We start from the raw sequence: 5,344 nt of genomic DNA, 5'->3' as shown, positions 1-5,344 counted from the left end.
AGGGAATTTGAAACTATTTCCTGTAAGTAGCAGCTGAAGAAACATGAAATATTACCCTGATGAGGAAAAGACTTGAAGGATCTATGATTGTTTTCCTCAAATATTTCAAAGGCTCCCTTTGGAAGAAGAACCATTTAGTTCGCTACTGACCAAGAAAGAGAATCGTACTCAGTCTATAGGGTCCTTGCAGAAGCTCATTCCAGTGCTAGCTTTGGTAGCACATACACTAAAATTGGAACTATACAGAGAAGATTAGCATGGCCCCTGCACAAGGATGACACACAAATTTGTGAAGCATTCCATATTTAAAAGAAGAAGAAGAAGAAGAAGAAGAAGCTCATACCAAGGTTTTTATTTGTACTTAAGAAGTCAGTATGGAAATGTACGATCATTTGTTTCATTTAAAGATGATCTCTTCATTGATCAATTTGAGAAATACTTTAACTACATTATCTTGCTTTCTTCTGGTAGGGCAGGCATACAGGGTGAGGCATAATGATCCAGAGTGCTACATGTGTAGGGAAGTTGTAAGAGACAGCTAGAGAAAAGGGTAAGGGTCCAAAGCAGAGTGTATGGAATGAAACTCTTTCAGGCTGAGTTTTATTTTGTAGGTAATGCAGACAACTAAGGAGAGAGAGGAAGTGTATCACAATGGTCCAGAAGCAGAAAGGAATTTATGAGTCCATATGGGTGGAACATCAGCTTAGACACCTTAGGACTGATGTGGGAAATATTTCCAGGTCGACTCAACCAAGAATTCAGTCTAGGTATTTTTCAGTCTACAGCAAATCTACTGTTAACTAGACGCATGGCAAGGGACTGGAAAAGCAGTCCACAAAAAGAGATAGCTAGGTCTCCACAGCCCCCACCTATTTAATTTACTAAAACTTCTGGGGCATGGATTGAAATATCTGCTTTCAACTTATTTGGGTGCCATGTAGCCATAGAATGAGCCAATGACGATGGAACTGACACTATTTGCAAAACTCTGGCTCTCCCTTGACCTTGGGCACACATGTAAAATATATTTACTTAGCACATTTCCCCCCTCTTTAAGGTGAGAACAATCCACATGTCTACCACTAGTTCCTCAGCACAAGTATTAAAAGATAGAGATAATAGGTAGGTTAAGGTATGGCAGCCCTTTTGTTCTTTTATGCTTTCCAGACTTGATGAATAAGGAGGACCCTCTCATCCATCCATGTTTTTTTAATAACCAGTGCTCTGTTTCTTATGCTGTGCTTCACCCTAAAGCTGCTCTGGGTGGTGATGGTGGTGGTGAAAATTTAAGACATTTATAACAGATACTTACACAACATAGGTTATTATGACTACAATTGCTACTATTTTTATGATTCCTGATCCTATGGTAATCCAGGGGGTAGTTAATAACTCCCTTGGTGAAAACTGTTTACCCATAAACACTTTCATGAAGGCTGAGTAGCAATTAAGGTAATGGTTCTGGTGTAGGTAAAGGTAAATGACCTCGTTAAGGCCCTGGCCTAAATGGTACCCTGGTGACCTGAGAATGCTAGTAAGCAGCAGTTTAGTCACATTGAGTACTTTATTCACCACATCTCAAGCCCTCTATCATTATTGTTTGCTTACCATCCTTCACAGTGTGACACGGAATGCTGGGTTTGGGTTGAGAGAGTGTGTGCACGTCAATGTGCCCAGAGAATTTGAACTGTTGGCCAGAGACTGTACATCTTGAACTGCAAGTTCACTTACTTGGGTGACAGTCATCTCCTATGTTCTCAGGAATCGGCAGCATTAATCTTGGCTTAACCACATTCAAATCCTATAATCGTTTATCCACTGATTCGTTTCAGCCAATGTCATAAATCCATCTAAATCCTTTACCTATGGAGAGAAAGAGCAAACCCTGAAAAGAATTATTCACGGACTAGCCTGCTGGTGCTATCATAAAATGCTGCTTAATTATTTCTAACACTACAACATTTAATGGATCTCCATTATGGGACTCCTAATCCTTTACTCTCTGTGTGTGGTGGGCTCTTTGAAGAGAACATGGCATCCTCTAAGATGCCCAAAGTAGTTATCATTTAGTGCCAACAAAGTGGCCACTGCTGCATAGGACCACGCCTGTATTGCCTTCTTTTCAGTGAAGAACTACCATGCTGTTCACACAGATATTTCTACAAATGTCCAAAGGCCAGGACATATTAAACAATAGGATCTTAAACAATAGAACATGGTTCACCAGTAATTAGTAATTAAGCAAACCATAGTCTATGCGATGATTCAAGCCACATTATTATCTAACCCTCTGAGTTGAAAACATGAGCAAATTTTTAATGCCACCTCTGCCATCTCTAGGACCAGAGTATAGGTTATAGTTTTCAACATTCCACAAAAGGGAGAATTTAGCCTGCAGAGGCAGATGGATCAGAAGGGGCTCTGAGTTGTCTTCATCGGTCACAGGGAGGAGACAGCAGTTCTGTCCATAGGTTCTAGCAGGTGTAAAAACAATGGCATGGATACACTCTGTGTGTGTGTGTGTGTGTGTGTGTGTGTGCGTGTGTTCACACATAAATGTATGGTGCTCACGTGCATTTCATCAGGCTTCCCAGAGGAAAGTCCAGTGGGTGGCGGAGCTGGCTGAGTATAGCCATGACTCTTATTAAAATCACGGTAATGGGGGGGCGCCTGGGTGGCTCAGTCGGTTAAGCGTCTGACTTCAGCTCAGGTCACGATCTCGCGGCTGAGTTCAGCTCAGGTCACGATCTCGCGGTCCATGAGTTCGAGCTCCACGTCGGGCTCTGGGCTGATGGCTCTGAGCCTGGAGCCTGCTTCCGATTCTGTGTCTCCCTCTCTCTCTGCCCTCCCCCATTCATGCTCTGTCTCTCTCTGTCTCAAAAATAAATAAACATTAAAAAAAAATTATAAAATCATGGCAATGGGGGCACCTGGGTGGCTCACTTGGCTGGATATCCAACTCTTGATTTTGGCTCAGGTCATGATTGCACGGTTCATGAGTTCGAGCTCCACGTTGGGCTCTTCACTGACAGTGCAGAGCCTGCTTGAGATTCTCTCCCTCTCTCTGCCCCTCCCCCAATCTCGTGTGCTCTTGCTCAAAATAAATAAACTTTTTTTAAAAAAGTCATGGTAATGGTCTGGCTGTCAGGGGCTGCAGCTTATGTTCATGAGCAGCCCACCCATTCTCTCAGTCTTTCACAAAAAACAATGCATTGCTTACAATTCATACACAGCATTTTCTCTAACGTCATACTCGACACTGTGACAAATTGTTTCATTTTTTCTTATGACCTAGGACCTAGAGGCTTCGGCTAATTCAGGAAACAATCTGGTGACCAGAAAGAATTTTCTCAGGAACCCCACCAGGAAAACTTTGCAATGCTATAATTCTTCAAAGAGTCAGCAACTTAAATGAGAAAAGCATACATTTTCAATTAAGATTCAGATTTTGTGTAATATCACTCTTTAAACATCAAAATAGAAATGGCTAACCAAAGCCATGTCAAAATCATAAGAAAGAGGAAAGAAGCAACACAGATTCCAGAAGCCAGCGTGTCTGTTCCAGATGGCATACTTTGAGTCTGAAAATTCATTAACAGATCGGCAGTGTTGTTTTTTGCGTTTTGTTTCATTTTTAATATTCCGCACAGGTGGCTTGATTTGTCTGTCCACAATGGGATTACAACCACTGAGTCAGGAAAGAACTCAGCCTTGAATGCATCACCCATGCCACCTGCCTGGCAGCTTCCAGAACTAAAGAGCAGCAGGTCAGGGGTTCAGGGAAATTTGAGATTTGCAGGGACCATGGCAAGAGGGAAACAGTTCCTATTCCTTCCTATAGCCCTGAGTGCTGCCAGCTGGATTAGGTACTCCCAGCATGGGGGAGGCCCAACCAGTCTCTCATATTTTCCATGACACAGTTGTTCGCTTAATCCTCCTTTTGGAGTAACTAATCCTCAGTTAACCACTAGTTAAGGACATCACTACCTCCTGGAATGGGGAGGAGACCAAAGCACAGAGCACTTGATACATTTCAAGGCAGCCAGGGACTGATCTGAGAAAGCTACCTCTCCAGCAGAAAAAAAGTCCACATACACAAAAGGATGGCCAAATAAGCAAACATTTCTATTGTGTGCCTATATAATTATGCATATATACTCTGTTTGGAAAACTTAGAAAGCAGGAAGACATTTTTACTTTGGGAGTCAAGATGGAAAAAATGCTCAGCAATGCAGGCTGGCCAGTATAAATTGTGCTGTTGAGGAAAGTGTTAGCAAAGGTGTTTCCTGAATGGCTCACTTCACAGGACCCAGTGCACTCAGGTAACAGCTGATGCCCTGACATCAAGTGCGGGAGCCAGAACATGGCAGGAAGCAGATGGTGTCATATTTCCTGGGTCTCACTGTCCAGTTGAGTTCAGCGCCTGCCAAGTACAAAATGAAATGTCTCTCCTTTCACAGAGCACCGCACACATGGCAAGCTGGGATGGCGGCTGTGGAGGCAATGGCAAGTTCAGGAGAAAGCGGAAGCCTCCGAAGCACAGGTGCATTCTGATCGAAGACGGGGAGGGCACAGGGCGGTACTGGCAGCAGGAGGTCACTCTCTCTTTTCATCTATTTAACAGACAGAGCAGAGTGGTTTGCAAGTCAGATGCTGAGAGAGGCAATGGAAATTCAGTCACAGCAAAAAAAGGTAAACAGCCGGGCGAACTCTTGAGTGGCCAGATGGACAGTCAGGTCACAGGTCATCAAATCAGTCACACGGTGCCACATAAAGCAGCAGGCTGGCACTAACAGGGAAGACCCACCTGGCAGGCTGGCAGACAGGCATGCAGGGCACGGCTCAGCTACCTGAGATGATGCTGGGAGAGAGAGAGGCGAGGACAGGGGGCTCCTCTCCAGACCCTATTGCCCCTAGCCTGCATCAGCATCATGCCTTGGGGTTAAGTAAATGTCTTCCAAGAGAAAATATGTGCCCCTCCTGAGTTATATCACCAACATCAACCGAGCAGCAACTTCTATATATAGAGAGAGCTGCTTTCAAAAAAAAAAAAAATTTAATGCTCGTTTATCTTAGAGAGAGACAGACAGAGCATGAGTGAGGGAGGGGCAGAGAGAGAGGGAGACACAGAATCTGACAGGCTCCAGGCTCTGAGCCATCAGCACAGAGCCTGGTGCGGGCTCTAACTCACAAACAAGGAGATGATGGCCTGAGCCAAAGTCAAACATTTGACCCACTGAGCCACCACCCAAGTGCCCCTAGAGAGAGCTTCTATGTATATATAATAGCATATATAGATATATAGATATAGATAGATATACACACACGCATATATATATATACA

The 5,344-nt window shown here is 43.8% G+C and overlaps 1 non-coding gene across 1 annotated transcript; it reads left to right on the top strand.

The window, feature by feature from the left end:
- The first annotated feature begins 202 nt into the window (after positions 1–202).
- On the top strand, positions 203–309 carry LOC125913883 (U6 spliceosomal RNA). Its single transcript, XR_007455152.1, has one exon. It is a non-coding gene; the product is annotated as a U6 spliceosomal RNA (small nuclear RNA).
- Positions 310–5,344: the final 5,035 nt, after the last annotated feature.

Source organism: Panthera uncia (assembly GCF_023721935.1).
Source record: "Panthera uncia isolate 11264 chromosome C1 unlocalized genomic scaffold, Puncia_PCG_1.0 HiC_scaffold_4, whole genome shotgun sequence".
NCBI lineage: Eukaryota > Metazoa > Chordata > Mammalia > Carnivora > Felidae > Panthera > Panthera uncia.
The sequence above is the reverse complement of the archived record's forward strand: the minus strand, read 5'-3'. Positions and strand labels throughout refer to the sequence as shown.